This window comes from Mauremys mutica, chromosome 5 (genome assembly GCF_020497125.1).
Source record: "Mauremys mutica isolate MM-2020 ecotype Southern chromosome 5, ASM2049712v1, whole genome shotgun sequence".
Classification (NCBI taxonomy): domain Eukaryota; kingdom Metazoa; phylum Chordata; order Testudines; family Geoemydidae; genus Mauremys; species Mauremys mutica.
Window position 1 is genome coordinate 84,618,146 of NC_059076.1, and position 16,770 is coordinate 84,634,915.

General features: G+C 41.7%; 1 protein-coding gene across 3 annotated transcripts in view; it reads left to right on the plus strand.

Moving 5' to 3' along the window:
• Positions 1-16,770, plus strand: part of FAM149A (family with sequence similarity 149 member A) — a 70,972-nt gene that overhangs the window by 22,321 nt on the left and 31,881 nt on the right. The window contains exons 1-2 of one of the 3 annotated variants that reach the window (XM_045020058.1): positions 6,799-6,834; positions 7,983-8,209. The exons of the other annotated variants lie outside the window; for them this stretch is intronic. The gene's annotated coding sequence lies outside the window, so the exon portion shown is untranslated. Of the gene's footprint in view, positions 1-6,798; positions 6,835-7,982; positions 8,210-16,770 lie in introns of those variants that run through there. 3 annotated transcript variants of the gene reach the window in all.

Here is a 16,770-nt window from a genome sequence, read left to right on the forward strand (position 1 = left end):
GGACAATGCTATGGTAGCCCAGGAAGGCTGGGGGAAGAACGGAATCAACAGGTGGGGTTGTTGCAGGAGCACCTCCTGTGAATAGCATACAGCTCATAATTTCTGCAGGATCTGACACAGAGCAGCTGTGCTCTCTGGTTCTATGATACAGTGGTTCTCTAGTACACTTGCCCATATTCTAAGCAGGACTGATTCTATTTTTAGATACCAAAAAGGGGGGATTGACTCAGGGAGTCATTCCCAATTTTGGCTTTTGCCAGCAGCAAATGGTACAGTGCAAAAGGACTGGTAACCATGATCATCTTATTACCAATTTATGGTATGGTAGATGGTACAGTATGGCTTGTAACCATCTCTGCTGTCATGCAAAAGCATGCTTCTGTGTAGCGCTGCTGAATCGCCTCTGTGAGCGGCATCTAGTACACATACGGTGACAGTCACAAAAGGCAAAACAGGCTCCATTACTGCCATGCTATGGCATCTGCCAGGGCAATCCAGGGAAAAAAGGCGCAAAATGCTTGTCTGCCGTTGCTTTCCCAGAGGAAGGAGTGACTGACGACATTTACCCAGAACCACCCGCGACAATGATTTTTGCCCCATCAGGCACTGGGATCTCAACCCAGAAATTCCAAGGGGCGGGGGAGGCTGCGGGAACTATGGGATAGCTACGGAATAGCTACCCATAGTGCAACGCTCCAGAAATCGATGCTAGCCTCGGACCGTGGACGCACACCACCGATTTAATGTGTTTAGTGTGGCCGCGCGCACTTGATTTTATACAATCTGTTTTGCTAAACTGGTTTATGTAAATTCGGAATAATCCCGTAGTGTAGACGTACCCACAGTCTGTTATTACTTCTTGGAAATGGGTCTCCTTAGTCTACGTGCCCTAGGCCCTGGGACCAGTGTTGACCCTGAAATATCTCACTTACTTAAATGGACCAACACTCCTCCCCAAAGGTGTCAAGCTTCTGGTTTACACTTTAACTCTCTTGGGGCACCCAGTAGTTGTGAAGCATATATACACACACACTTTGTATGCTGTAAAACCTTTATTCTCATTTATACTTAATCATGTAAAACAGGAGAATACAGATCAAAAATAATGAACATCTCAAACTGCAAATGTCCTTCACTTTCTAGATTATCTGTCCCTTGTGAGTTCTTGGGGAACAATTAGGGTCCCAAAAGGCAGATAAGCAGGATGTTCCCTCCTCCTTCAGTCTGCTGCATGCTATCTTGCCTCTCTCCCTCATGAAACCCTTTATCCAGCATCTGTGATCTTGCTTTCTCCTGCCCCATGCTGCTTGTTCCGTTTCTGTGTGTGTTCATATATTTTAAACAGTGATGAGCTGCCAAATTTTTAACAACGGGTTCCCTCCTCCCTCCAAAATTTTAACAACGGGTTCCCTCCTTCCCCTCCCCTCGGGGGGGGGGGGTCGTTCCCCATCCAACCCCTCATGTTCCTTGACACCCTCCCCCGGGACCCCTGACCCATCCCCCCCTTCCCTGTCCCCTGACTAACCCCTTGCCGCCCCACCCAACCCCTCCTCTCATTCTCAATGGCCCCCCAGAACCCCTACCCCATACAACTACCCCTTCTCTCTGTCCCTGAGTGCCCTCATCCAACCCTGCTCTTTCCTGACTGCTCCCCGGGACCCTTGCCCTCTCTCCAACGTCTGCAGCTCACCCCTGATTTTAAACCCCGTCTGGTCTCCTGGCCTCTTTTGTTCTCCTCAGGGTAACTTCCACTGCTCACCTGCCCTCTTCTCTTCAGAGGAATCAGCTAAACAGGTTTCTTGAAGGATGCAGATGCTTTTTTTTTTTTTTTTGCATAACCTTGTGCGGTCTAAGTACTGTTGTTAACCTTAAGTGTTTCTCTTTGTGTCTGTCTGGAATGTACATGCTAAAGGCACTGTCAGCAAAAGATGGATTCACATACATATAGGCACTCACAATAGAACATTTTTTTTCATAATACAACTTCACAATATCCGTTAGAATTCATAAGTGGTATAGACATAGCCCCAGTTAATCACATATGGGTAAAAATATAAGAAACTGGAGGAGAAGAAAATATATTTACTATTATCTGTTGCTCTCTATTAAAAATCTATTTACCACAACGGCTATAATATAATACCCAGTTTTCTTTTATTTTTCCCCTTTAATCATCCTTTCTCCTATAGCCTTTCCCAACCATCTGTACCTTGGCCACTAAGTCCTTTCACCCTTAATGTTTCCTTCCAGGCCTTGTGTTCTGGGCTTGTTTAAACTTTTCACCTTAAGAAATTGAACAGAGAACCCTAAAACAGCTACCTCTACTTTGATTGGCTGCTAGCCTCAGAACATCTCATCTCAATAAACGTGGTCCCCATAGCTTCTGATAGACTCTCCAACCTGTCACCATCTTTCATTGCCCTCTTTACTCTAAGATAGCGTTAGGATGATATGTCTACACTGCAACTAGACACCCACAGCTGGCCTGTGCCAGCTGGCTGGGTCTGTGGGGCTCAGGCTTCGGGGCTGTTTCATTGCTGTGTAGACTTTCGGACTTGGGCTGGAGCCTGATCTCTGCAACCCTCCCACATTGCTGGGTCCTAGAGCCCAGGCTCCAGCCTGAGCCCAGAAGTCTACACAGAAATGAAACAGCCCCACAGTCCAAGCCCCGTGAGCCCAGGTCAGCTGGCATGGACCAGCCATGGATGTCTAGTTGCTGTATAAAGGTCCCCTTTCTTCTACTCAGTAAGAGAAATTCCTTTGTTAATCCACTTGCATTTAATATCTGGGAATATAGCTTCATTATTTCTGTTGCAACTTTTACAGTATTTAAATGTCAGAGGAGTAGCCGTGTTAGTCTGTATCCACAAAAACAATGAGGTTGTCCGGTGGCACCTTAAAGACTAACAGATTTATTTGGGCATAAGCTTTTGTGGGTAAAAAATCCACTTCTTCAGATGCATGGAGCAAAAATTACAGATACAGGCATAAATATACTGGCACATGAAGAGAAGGGCATTACCTTACAAGTGGAGAACCAGTACTGACAAGGCCAATTTAGTCAGGGTGGATGTTGTCCACTCCCAATAATTGATGAGGAGGTATCAAGACCAAGAGAGGGAAAATTGCTTTTGTAGTGAGCCAGCCACTCCCAGTCCCCATTCAAGCCCAAATTAATGGTGTTAAATTTGCAAATGAATTGTAGCTCTGCAGCTTCTCTTTGAAGTCTGTTTTTGAAGGTTTTTTGTTGTTGAAGGATGGCTACTTTTAAATCTGTTATTGAATGTTCAGGGAGATTGAAGTGTTCTCCTACTGGCTTTTGTATGTTACCATTCCTGATGTCTGATTTGTGTCCATTTATTCTTTTACATAGAGACTGTCTGGTTTGGCCAATGTATATGGCAGAGGGGCATTGCTGGCACATGATGGCATATATAACATTAGTAGATGTGCAGGTGAATGAGCCCCTGATGGTGTGGCTGATGTGGTTGGGTCCTCTGATGGTGTGGCTAGAGTAGATATGGGGACAGAGTAGGCAACGGGGTTTGTTACAGGGACTGGTTCCTTGGTTAGTGTTTCTGTGGTGTGGTGTGTAGTTTCCGGTGAGTATTTGCTTCAGGTTGGGGGGCTGTCTGTAAGTGAGGACTGGCCTGCCTCCCAAGGTCTGTGAGAGTGGGGGATCGTTTTCCAGGATAGGTTGTAGATAGTTGATGATGTGCTGGAGAGGTTTAAGATGGGGGCTGTACGTGATGGCCAGTGGTGTTCTGTTATTTTCCTGGTTGGGCATGTCCTGTAGCAGGTGACTTCTGGGTACCCGTGTCCCTCTGTCAATCTGTTTCCTCACTTCCCCAGGTGGGTATTGTAGTTTTAAGAATACTTGATAAAGATCTTGTAGGTGTTTGCCTCTGTCTGAGGGATTGGCGTAAATGTAGTTGTATCTTAGGGCTTGGCTGTAGACAATGGATCATATGATGTGTCCTGGATGGAAGCTGGAGGTGTGTAGGTAAGTATAGCAGTCAGTAGGTTTCTGGTATAGGGTGGTGTTTATGTGACCATCACTTATTTGCACTGTAGTGTCCAGGAAAGTGGATCTCTTCTGTGGACTGGTCCAGACTGAGGTTGATGGTGGGGTGGAAATTGTTAAAATCAAGGTGGAATTCTTCAAGGGCCTCCTTCCCGTGGGTCCATATGATGATGTCATACATGTAGCGCAAGTAGAGGAGGGGCACTAGGGGATGAGAGCTGAGGAAGTGGTGTTCTAAATCAGCCATAAAAATGTTGGCATACTGTGGGGCAAAGTGGGTACCCATAGCAGTGCCACTGACTTGAAGGTATAAGTTGTCCCCAAATCTGAAATGGTTGTGGGTGAGGACAAAGTCACAAAGCTCAGCTATCAGGTGTGTCATGACCTCATCAGGGATACTGTTCCTGACAGCTTGTAGTCCACCCTCATTTGGAATATTGGTGTAAAGAGCTTCTACATTCATGGTGACCAGGATGGTGTTTTCAGGAAGATCACCAATGTATAGTAGTTTCCTCAGGAAGTCGGTGGTGTCTTGAAGATAGCTAGGAGTGCTGGTAGCATAAGGTCTGAGGAGAGAGTCCAAATAGCCAGATAATCCTGCTGTGAGAGTGCCAATGCCTGAGATGATGGGGCCTTCAGAATTTCCAGGTTTATGAATCTTGGGTAGCAGATAGAATACCCCTGGTCGGGGCTCTAGGGGTGTGTCTGTGTAGATTTGTTCCTGTGCTGTAGCAGGGAGTTTTTTGAGCAGATGGTGTCGTTTATTTTGGTACTCCTCAGTGGAATCAGAGGATAGTGCCCTGTAGAATGTGGTATTGACATCTCGTCATCAATTACTGGGAGTGGACCACATCCACCCTGACTGAATTGGCCTTGTCAACACTGGTTCTCCACTTGTAAGGTAACTCCCTTCTCTTCATGTGCCAGTATATTTATGCCTGTATCTGTAATTTTCACTCCATGTATCTGAAAAAGTGGGGGTTTTTTTTACCCATGAAAGCTTATGCCCAAATAAATCTATTAGTCTTTAGGGTGCCACTGGACTCCTCATTGTTTTTGTAGTATTTAAGTGCTGACAATAGGTGGGAATGGGATCAGATATTGATGTGGCTTTGTTTTTGGCTTCTGGATACAGAGTGGTGAAGGCTGCATCCAGTGAGAGAGAGGGATTTGCATAATCACAAGTGATTATTGCTCAATAACCATGCAAAGATTATGCAGATTAGACTCACATCAACCATTGTGCAGGGAATTGCATAACTGCAAAATGATTGTACATTTACAGTCAGTAACTGTACATCTTCCTTTCACTCTGGCTGAGACAATTCCATTTCACCATAATGAAATTAAGTATCAAACAGATCTAATTTTAAAAATGTATATGTTTTTGATGCAGTGCTTGTGAAGGAGAGGTGTTTCCTTACACAAAGGGAGAGCAGAATATTGGAGTAAAGATTTGTCAAGTAAATCCGAGAAGAGAACTTGCTCTATGATTAGAATTGAGTTAAGAGGCTCTGGAAGAAGAGTACCTCTTAACATCAATTTCAAAGTATACTCAGGCCTGTATTATGTCCATGGCAATTGCAGAATTTAAATTGGATTCTTAGTTTTAGTAGTAATTGTTCCAGAGATGGGCGGATTAGGAAGATGTGCTTGTGCTCCTTCGTAAAATGTAATATTGTGGAAAAGGAATTTTACATTCATTGAAGCTTGATATTAAAAGTACTTGTCAACTCAGCAGACAGAGTATTATTATATAGTAGCCTACAATAAACGAAAGCAAGGATATGCTTCTTAAAAGATGACAACTGTACCAAGGTCCAATCTCTATCAGTGTTTTATATTTCCATTTGTTAGATGCCTCAATATTCTCAATAGATGCCTCAATAGACATAAAGTTATTGAACAAGTTTACCACTTGAAAGAAAATTAGTACTTTGTAAGCTGACAGACCATAATACTGAATGGTGTTTTTGAAAATGAGTACACGAGTGCTGTGAAATCCAGGAGTTTCAGAACATATTTTTTAAGAAAATAGAGAGACAAGTCAGGATGTAGTTTGTAACCTTTAGCAATTTTTCAATTGAAAATTATTTGTCTTAACTGTCATTTTGTTGTTTTTATGTGTTTTTAAAGAATGAGGGCTCTAGCAAACTGCCAAGAAGAAAACAGAATTGAAACCTTTATCACCAAATTATAGTTTTCCCACTACCTCATATTATTGGGTAGCAACAAGTTGAAGAAGTTTACTGAATGACATTTTTTGCCTCTCTGTGATAGGTCATCTTGTGTTCTATTTGGAATTGGCTGGTGACAAGAGTGCACTTGGATATTTGACTCAGAAAGGATTGGAATGTTAATGTTCTGGCACCACTCACTGTGGAAAAGGTTAAAAAGAGAAATAACTAAATAACTAGTACTTCCCTCACAGACACCTTTGCCATGATCCTTGTGGGATGGGGGAGCTATTCTGAAATTCAGCTGCCCTAGAGCAGAGAGGACTTCCCTTGGCAGCTGACTCTGCAACTTGCATAGAGAATAGTGTTCTTAACATTTTGCTTCTGTGGCCCTGTACTGGGAACCCCATATACTTTCTGGTGCGTCTATATATGAGTTATTTCCATCAGGCCTACCAGCAGGGCTCCCTGAGACCTGGTTGATGATTGTGGAGTGTACCATGGGATCTCCTTCATGGGTTTTTTCTTTTTTTATATAATGGATGATTAAGGAGACATAACAACAGGCATCCCCTGGACTTCTCAGGATATGCTGCTGCTATCTTGTGTCTTGGGCCTTTGTAAAGAATGGTGGTAAGTTGAGAGACTCATGCATGGCTTTCTCTGTAAACATCTTTCACCATGGCCTCTGCTCCATCACTCACTAACAGGACCTAGCTCTAGAGTGGTAGAGAAGAGACTTTGAAATCCAAGCACTTTTCAGGATGATAGCCATTGAGATTCTTCTTGGTCCCTCCACTCACTACAATTAGAGACCTCTGTACTGGAACAATAACAATGTACTATGGCCCTCCTGCCACTAAATCCATGCTAGACAGCAGAACCCAAACACCCAACTTTCCCATAAAAATTAATAAATAAACATTCAAACATGGCAGGCACGCCATCCTGATAGCAGAAGATTATTGATCTTGGTGTGGGTAGCATATTATGTGTGAGTGAGTTATTTTCAAGTGTTTATGTATGAAAGCAAAGTGAGTATCTGCTAACAGTGACCGTATTCTTGTGTTTATGCAATTTAATGCAATGTTTGTGACCAGGAAAATTTTATCCATCCATAACTAGATCAGGGAAGTGACCCCAGACTTTATATGTAAAATTGAGAGCTGAACAAATGAAGTTATTAGCTCTTTGTTATATTGGCTTTCTTCAGAGGAAAAATAAGAACCACCACACTGGATCAGATCAATGATGCAGATAAACTAGTGCCCTGTCTCCAGCACTGGCCACTATTAGATTCATAGATTGTAAAGGACAATTCTGATAATCTAGTTTGATCTTCTGTGCATAGAACTTCTCAAAAATAATTCAAGTTTGAAACAGAGAATTTCTTTTAGAAAAACATACAATCTTGATTTAAAAATTGCTAGTAATGGAGTATCCACTATGACCCTAGGGAAATTGTCCCCATAGCTAATTATGCTCACGTGTAGAAATTTACACCTTATTTCCAGTCGGAATTTGTTAGTTTCATCTTCTAGCCATTGGCTCTTCTTTATACCTATGTTGCTAGATTAAAGAGTTCATTATCAAATATTTGCCCTCCATGTAGGTAGTTCTAGTCTGTGATCAAGTTGCTCCTTAGCCGCCTTTGTGTTAAGCTAAATAGACACAAAATCATTGAGTCTATCATTATGAGGCATGTTTTCCAATCCTTTAATCATTCTCATAGCTTTTCTCTGAACCCTCTCCAGTTTATCAACATCCTTCTTTATCTGCAGATGCCTGGACTAGAAATGATATTCCAATAACGATTGCTCCAGTGCCAAATACAAAGGCAATAATACCTCCTTGCTCCTACTTGAGATTCCTCTGCTTTATGCATCTAAGGATCACAATAGCCCTTTTGGCCACAGTGTCACACTGGGAGCTTATGTTCAGCTGATTATCCACCATGACCCCCAAGTCACTTTAAGAGCCACTGCTTCAGGATAGAGTCTCCAATCATGTAAGTGTGGTCTATTTTCTTTGTTCCTAGATGTGTACATTGATATTTAGCCATATCAAAACATGTTTGTTTGCTAGCACCCAACTTATCAAGCAATACAGATTGCTCTGTATCAGTGACCTGTCCTCTTCATTATTTACCACTCCCCAAATCTTTTTGTTCTTTTAAAACTTTATTGGTGATTATTTTATTTTCTTCCAAGTAATTGATAAACATTTTAAATAGAATAGCGTCAAAAATCAATCCCTATGGGACTCCACTAGAAACATACATGCTCCATGATGATTCCTCATTTACAATTACATTTTGAGACCTTGTATTTAGCTAGTTTTTAATACATTTAATGTGAAGCATGTTGATTTTCGTTTGTTTAATTTTTTAATCAAGATATAATATGGTACCAAGTCAAATGCCTTACAGAAGTCTAAATATATTACATCAACATTACTGCCTTTATCAACCAAACTTGTAATCTCATCAAGAAAGTTTGACAGGATCTATTTAAACCCATGTTGATTGGCATTAATTGTATTACCCTCCTTTAATTCTTTATTAATTGAGTCCCGTATCACCTACTCCATCATTTTGCCTGGGATCGATGTCAGACTGACAGGTTTGTAGTTACCCAAGTTATTCTGATTGCCCTCTTTAAATATTGGCAAAACATTAGCCTTCTTCCAATCTTCTGGAACTTTCTCAGTGTTCCAAGAATTAGTGGAAAGCAACATTAATTGTCCAATGAGCTCTGGGGCCAGTTGTTTTTAAACACTTGGATGCAGGTTATCTGGACCTGCTGATTTAAAAATCTCAAATGTGGTAGCTGCTGAGATGGGGGGTGGAACAATATACAGGGGGGGTGCTGAGAGCCGTTGAACTGAACTGTAAACCCTGTATATGACGGAAACCCCTTCAAGCCAGGGGCTGCGGTTGCACACTGACCACCTAAGCTGAGATAGTAGTGGAATGGGAAGAGTTTATCATCATATGATATGACTACATCACTGTTTTCCCCTGTATTTAGAACAACAAAATATTTATTGAACACATCTGACTTTCCTGCATTATTACTGATAATTCTACCATTTCCATCTAGTAATAGACCAATACCATTTTCAGGATTCATTTTGTTCCTAATGTACTTAAAAAATCTTTCTTAATATCCTCAACTCTGCTGGCCATAGATTGTTTTTTCTGTGTGTCCTTTGTTTCTCTTACCAATTTTCTGCAATTCCTAGCTTCTGATTTATATTCATTACTATCTTTACTTTCCTTCATTTGTTACATATATTTCATTTTTTATAGCTGCCTCCACTTCCCCTCTAAGCCAGGTTGTTTTTTTAAACAGTGCAGACTTCTTTCTTTGTTGTTGCTTTTTGAGCATCTAATAAACCATTTTATTTGCATTTTTCTCTCTAAATTCTCCCACCTCCCTAGCTGATTTGGCTCATAATTGTTTTCAGCTTTGTGAAATTGGCCCTTTCTAAAGCACCCAAATCCTTTAAAGAAGGTGTCAATCCCCAGAATAGGCAAATATACAGTAGTATGCCTGTGGGGATAGTTTTCAGTCTGGTATTTGGTACTATATGAGTTGCAAGAAGGTCAGGGACATCAAATGCCTGAGGCATCACACATTAAATATTGATTTGTTGGAGTATACTCACCTTGTGTGCATGTCTTGGGATAGCTGTTGCTCTGGGGCACAGACTGTCCTGTTGCACCTCTGAACACCCATCCAGATTAAACCAAGTTTTTATCTGGTCTGTTGCTGCACACATGTTGGACCAAATTACCCCATGTGCTGTTGGTGAGACTGGTACAGTGACCAAGGTATGGGCCCTTCCTGTGCCCTGACTGCCAGGGGCTAGTCTGGCTCCTTGCACAAGTTAGAGCAGACTCTTCCTCTGGCCTGCTCCAAACATAGCTTGAGCACTCCTGCTGTGCTCAGACCTCCTGTGAGTGGTGGAGGTTTATTTGAAACAATGCAAACTCTAAAATACACCCTTATCTTAGCTGCTCAGTAGTACCTGATATACAGTAGATCAAATAGTTCTGATGGCTGTATTATCAAGGCTTTTTGGGTTAAGAAAAAGAGAAAAGATTTACTGACCACTTTGATATAATCATTATGTTGATAAAAGAAATCCGTTGTATGAGAAAATAATAGTAATTGTGTTTTCCCTCTATTTTATCATTGTATTCTTATTACTGATGTGCTTTAAAAGCCTTATGGACCATTTCCAAGAATTTTATTCAACCTTTTTTTTTTTTTCCTTCTCCCTTCAGTTCCAGGGACACTTGATCCTGCTGCAGTAAATGCTTCCTATCAGATCCAAAAGAAAAAAAACACCTCTACCAAAACACTAATTAGCTTTCTTTATTATTGTAGTTAATCAAGATGATGGCATTTTCTTGACATTAATTAATAATTTATGTAAAAACATGATAAAATGTCAGATTTGCCTCCCAAGATAAATGAACTCCTATGTATGTATGTCTTATCTCAGTAGCTTTCAGAAGCTCAGTCTAAGAAATAACGTATGTAATACATCATCTGACAGATGACCCTGTTGCTTTGGGAAATACAAGTTTTTTGCACCAAGTCAAGATAAAAAATGCATGAGTTAATACTCAGCAAATGCTCAGGTTATTGCATGTTATAGTTTAGTATTTGCTTTCAGGCAGTTTTGTTACCAAGTTTTTTGTTTCCCAATTTCTATTTTTGGGTAATGTTAGATTCAAACCTTGTACAGTACCTCAGGATGATGTCCAAAATTTGGGCAGTCATTCAGCTGCGAGAAAGGTTTCAGATACTATTTGCATAGAATGTGAATGAGGGCATGCAGGATTAGGCCATAATTGTGAAAGGCTAGTGCACTACTGACAAAATAAAACAAAAGACAATAAAAATAGTTCAAAAGTATAAGCTAAAATCAGATGTGTTAGTTGTTGTTATGCACTAGAAAGGAAGGAACTTAAGTTTACATTACAGGTCCCAAGACCTAGTGCTTCTGCTTGAGGAAGTGATCTGTAAGCACTTACTATCAGGTATGCCACTCATTACCATGAGTAGTCTTATTAACTTCCTTGAGACTACTCATAGTGAGCATTACACTTAGCAAAGTGATTCTGTGAAATAACAAACATACTTTTAATCGGGTAAACCAAAACAAACAAACAAAAACTGGGTATCAATATTTATTCTTCCAAATTAGTGTCAAAGGATTTTTTTTCAATATTTAGTCTCCTCAGATAGATTGTATATATTGCTTTTATGTTAAAGACATCGTGTGGTTCATTTGTTCAGCAAGATGACTAAGTTTATAGTGACAAGTTTCAGAGTAGTAGCCGTGTTGGTCTGTATCAGCAAAAAGAACGAGGAGTGCTTGTGGCACCTTAGAGACTAACACATTTATTTGAGCATAATCTTTTGTGGGCTAAAACCCACTTCATCAGATACATGCAGTAGAAAATACAGTAGGAAGATATATATACACAGAGAACATGAAAAAATGCCATACCATACCAACTGTAATGAGAGTAATCAATTAAGATGGGCAATTATCAGCAGGAGAAAAAAAAACTTTTGTAGTGATAATCAGGATGGCTCATTTCCAACAGTTGACAAGAAGGTGTGAGTAACAGTAGGGGAAAAATTAGCATGGGGAAATAGTTTTTACTTTGCGTAATGACCCATCCACTCCCAGTCTTTATTCAAGCCTAATTTAATGGTGTCCAGTGTGCAAATTAATTCCAATTCAGCAGTTTCTCGTTGGAGTTTGTTTTTGAAGTTTTTTTGTTGGAGAATTGCGACTTTGAGGTCTGTAATTGAGTGATCAGGGAGGTTGAAGTGTTCTCCAACTGGTTTTTGAATGTTATAATTCTTGACATCTGATTTGTGTCCATTTATTCTTTTGCATAGAGGCTGTCCGGTTTAGCCAATGTACATGGCAGAGGGGCATTGCTGGCACATGATGGCATATATCACGTTGGTAGATGTGCAGGTGAACGAGCTTCTGATAGTGCGGATTTCATTCATGGATCTCAAAGCTCTCTATAAAAAAAAAGTCTGTGAGGCAAGTAATAGTAATATACTCATTTATTATGTGTATAAAGTGAAGCACAGAAAGAGTCAGTGACTTTCCCAAACTTACATAGCAGGACAGTAAAAGAGCTCAGAATAACACTCCGTGTTACTGACCTCTAGTCCCCCTGCTATAAAGTAGAGGCACATGATAGGCCTGAAAGCTGCAAAATTCAGATCTAGATTTTGACTCCCCCTTTTACCCCACCCCACCCCCACTGAAATTTTGTGGGAAGAGGGATCAGATCCTGGGTTTGGATGCAGATCCATCTCTAGTGGAGAATCAAATATTTCAAGCATTTTAGTTTCATCACAGTGTTCTGTGACAAGTTAAATACCGTCGTATTAAAGTTTCCTTTTAGCCATGTAGATGTTACTATGGAAGACATCCATGAATTTCTCGAGTGAAATGTCAGTGCATATTGTTACTCTTTTATGGAACAATAATGACATCTAGTGACCATCTAGTTTTGTAACTATAACTGTGCTAGATTTCGGAGTGGTAGTGTGTTAGTCTGTATCAGCAAAATAACGAGGAGTACTTGTGGCACCTTAGAGACTAACAAATGTATTATACAGTGCTGTATTCTACACATAAACAGAGGTAGTTTTCTGCTAGTGCAAATTGGTGTAGTTGCATTAACTTCAGTAGAGCTGTGCTGACTTAAACCAGCTGAGAATCTGACCCAGTATCTTCATATTGAGTATGCATACAGTTTGAAAACTGGCATCGGGTATCAGCCATGCGCTTTCCTGTTATTTAATGTAATAAACATCTTTTTACAAATGCAATTACACTTCTCCTGAGTTTTCCCTTCATTTAGAACCCTGATATGACATCCAGACTCAGAGAGAAAACTCATGAAATGTTCAATGGCAAGATAACTTTCCCTTTTCTTTCTCTGTCTATGTATTTCTAATCTGCTTATCACTCTGGGATGTAAGTGCCAAATACTCATTTAAAAAACATTAAATTTCATACGTAAGGGACTGCGTTCTCCATCTCTCCTTTATTCAGATGCTATTATGTAGAATTTAATTTTATATATGTATCAGGAATTATGCTAGGTTCTTAAATCCTCACTATTGAGAGAAGGCTTGTCAGGGGGAATAAAAACCCAGTTAAGTTTAAAATAAACAAAATTGTTGGTGGCTGAGTGGTTAAGGTGCTTGACTAGAAGCCTGAAGATCATGTGTTTAAATCTCTCTTGATATTACACTGAACGGCCAGCTCCAGTTCACCCAGTTGCAAAATGAATACCTGATCCATTGGGTTAGGGCAGTCAAAGGCAAGCGTAAGGATATGTGGGACTAGAACCTAGGTCTGCAGAGTCTGGGATGGCAGATGTTTCCACATCACCAGAGGGAGACCATGCAGAACCTCATCCAAGGAACACTGTGAAGCTTAGGCGCCACAGGAAATACCACACACAGGTTCCACAGTGAAAGCACCCTGTGGCCCTCTGATTGGCCCATGATCACTATTTAACCCTGGAGAGTGTTCCAAGAAGTTGTCTGGGCAACCATACAGATTTCTGGCATTGGCTAGCCAGAAGGAATTGCTCCTAAGCTTCCCAAGAAAAATGCAGACATGCTACATCTGCATTGGGACTATGAATAGCCCTTAGACCTGCATCCTGTGATGAAGGTCCTTTATGGATGGATCTATGCAATGTCTGAGCCAGAACTGGCAGCCCTTTGTTCATACATCCAGGAAAATCTGGCCTAGGGCTTCACTTGGCACTCCACCTCCCTGCCAGGGGCTCCAGTCCTTTTTGTTAAGAAAAAGGATGGAATGCTACGCCTCTGTGTACACCGTCGGGCCCTAAGCCACGTGATGGTCTGACACCAGTATCCTCTGCCCCTAATCTCAGAATTATTAGATCATGTATGGTCTTCCTGAATTTTCACCAAACTGGATCTCTGGAGGGCTTACAACCTAGTGTACCTTAGAGCAGGAGACGAATGGAAGACGGCCTTTTGAACCTGCTATGGGCACTATGAATATTTAGTAATGGCATTTAGTCTGACCAATGCTCCCATAACCTTTCAACATTTCATTCTGGGCCAGTATGTAGTCACCTATCTTGGGGTCATACTTGTGTTTTCAAAGAACCCTGATCAACATTGTTACTATGTTCGTTCCATCCTCAAAAGACTACGGAAGCACAGATTATATGTGAAACTGGAAAAATGTACCTTTGACCAGTCCTCCTCAGAATGTTTGGGTGATATCCTTTCCCCAGAGGGCATTAAGATGGACCCGCAAAAGGTGGAGGCCATCTGCAGCTGTTCCTAGGTCCCCCTGGGAGTTACAGAGCTTTCTGGACTTTGTAAATTTTTAACCGATAGTTCATTCCAGGCTTCTCAGGGCAAATACCCACCATGACAAACCTCCTCTGGAAAGCCATCAAATTTGTTTAGATGCCTGAAGCTCGCCTTGCCTTTGAATAGCCCAACCCACTTTTATGACTGCTCCTGATCTAGTACATATGGATCTGTCCTAGGCATTCATAGTGGAGGCTGATTCATCCAATGTTGTCATTGAGGCCATGCTCATTCAGAGGTGCAGGCTACAGCACGTGCTGTACTGCTGCTCAAACTCCTCCCAAAGACTCACCTCTGCTGAATGGAATTACGAAATATTAGACAACGAACTGCTTGCGATTAAATCAGCCTTTGAAGAGTGGTGCCATCACCTCAAGGAAATCTGACACCTGATGCAAGTCTTTTCTGACCATAATAACCTTGATTAGCCTCATAAGACTTGAACCTTGAACCAAAGACCGCTCAGATAGGCATTGTTCTTCTCTTGGTTTGATTTCATCATTACCTATCACACAGGAGCCAGGAATGGGAAAGACGATGCCTTATCCCAAAAGGGTGAATGCTACCAAGAGGATGAGGAGGCACCCTATTTCCTAAAAGCTTGCAATTTCCTTAGTGTTGCAATACACAAAGACCTTATTGGTCTAATCTGATCTGCTTTGTGGGATGATCTGTAAACCCAGGAGGTGACGGAACAGCCTGAACAAATGAGAGCCAGAACCAAAATGCAATGATTCACATGGAATACAATCATATAACTCAATGTGCGTATTTACATTCCACCAGGGCATCCCAGGCTAGAAGTGCATCATATGTGCCATGACATTCCATTGTTGGGCTATTTTTGCTGCCTTAAGACTTCCCACATGGCTTTCCATTTCTTCTGGTGACCCCATATACAAATTGAAGTCTGGGATTATGTTGATTCTTGTGACCTGGGTGCACACACCAAGATACCCCACGCTAAGCCCATTGGCATTCTCCTCATCTATAACCTGGGCCTCGATCACCCTGGATTTCCACGAACTCCCTGACTCTTATGTCCACATAGTAGTCTTGACCATTGTGGACTAAGTGAGCAAAATGATGCCTTTAATCTCCTTTGGTGCCCTGCCCTTTGCTGAAGCAATGGCTCAACTGCTGGTGGTTCATGTTAATCCATCTTCATGGCCTTCTGGACTGTATTATCTTGGACCAAGGTCAGCAGTTTGTCTCATGCTTTTGGCGTGAAATGCTCCAATTACTGAACATTTGCGCTTTTACCTCCTCTACATAACACCTTCAGACAGATGGGCAGACAGAGAAGGTGGATCAAGTACTAGAGCAATACCTAACGTCCTTTGTCAACTACCATTCTGATAACTGTTCTCCCCCCTGCCTTATGCTGAGTTCTCATACAACAATGCTGACCATGCCTCCACGGGGCAGAGTCTCATTTTTGCAAATTATGGGTTCCACCCTCACTTCCACCCAGCTTTGCCGACAGCCTGCCCAAACCCAGCAGCCACTGACTGGATCCAATGAATTAATCCTATCCAGGAGGAGCTTAAAGACCATCGAGGAAAAGGACTACAAGTGGTATGTGGACTGTTGATGCCAGGAAGGCCCAGCTCTCACAGTGGGCCAAATAATCTGGCTTGCAGCAAAACATCTTTGTATGAACAGGCTGATCTGCAAGCTAGACCACCAGTTACTTGGACCATTCTGGATTTATCAGCAAATCAACCCTGTAACCTTCAAACTGCAGATCCCTCAATCCCTTAAGACATATCATGTTTTCAGTGTATCCCTCCTGAAGCCTGACATGGAGGACCCTTTTCCTGACCAGTCCAAACAGCCACCCCCACCATTCCAGGTCCAAGGGCATGAGGATAGTCCATACAATCCCATACTCTAAACTGCAGAATGGGAGACTGTACTATCTCAGTGACTGGGAGGGCTATGATCCTGAAGAGCATTGCTGCTGCCCATGTCATGCCCTGACCTGGTGAAAAGGTTTCCTCAAGACCAGCTGGATAAAACAGGCCTGAGGCCAACCCAGAGGAAGTGGTGTGTGTGTGTGTGTAATGTATTGATCCATGTGACTAGAACCCAGGTCTGCAGAACCTGGGACAGGTGATGTTGCACCAGGAGACCATGCACTGCCACATCC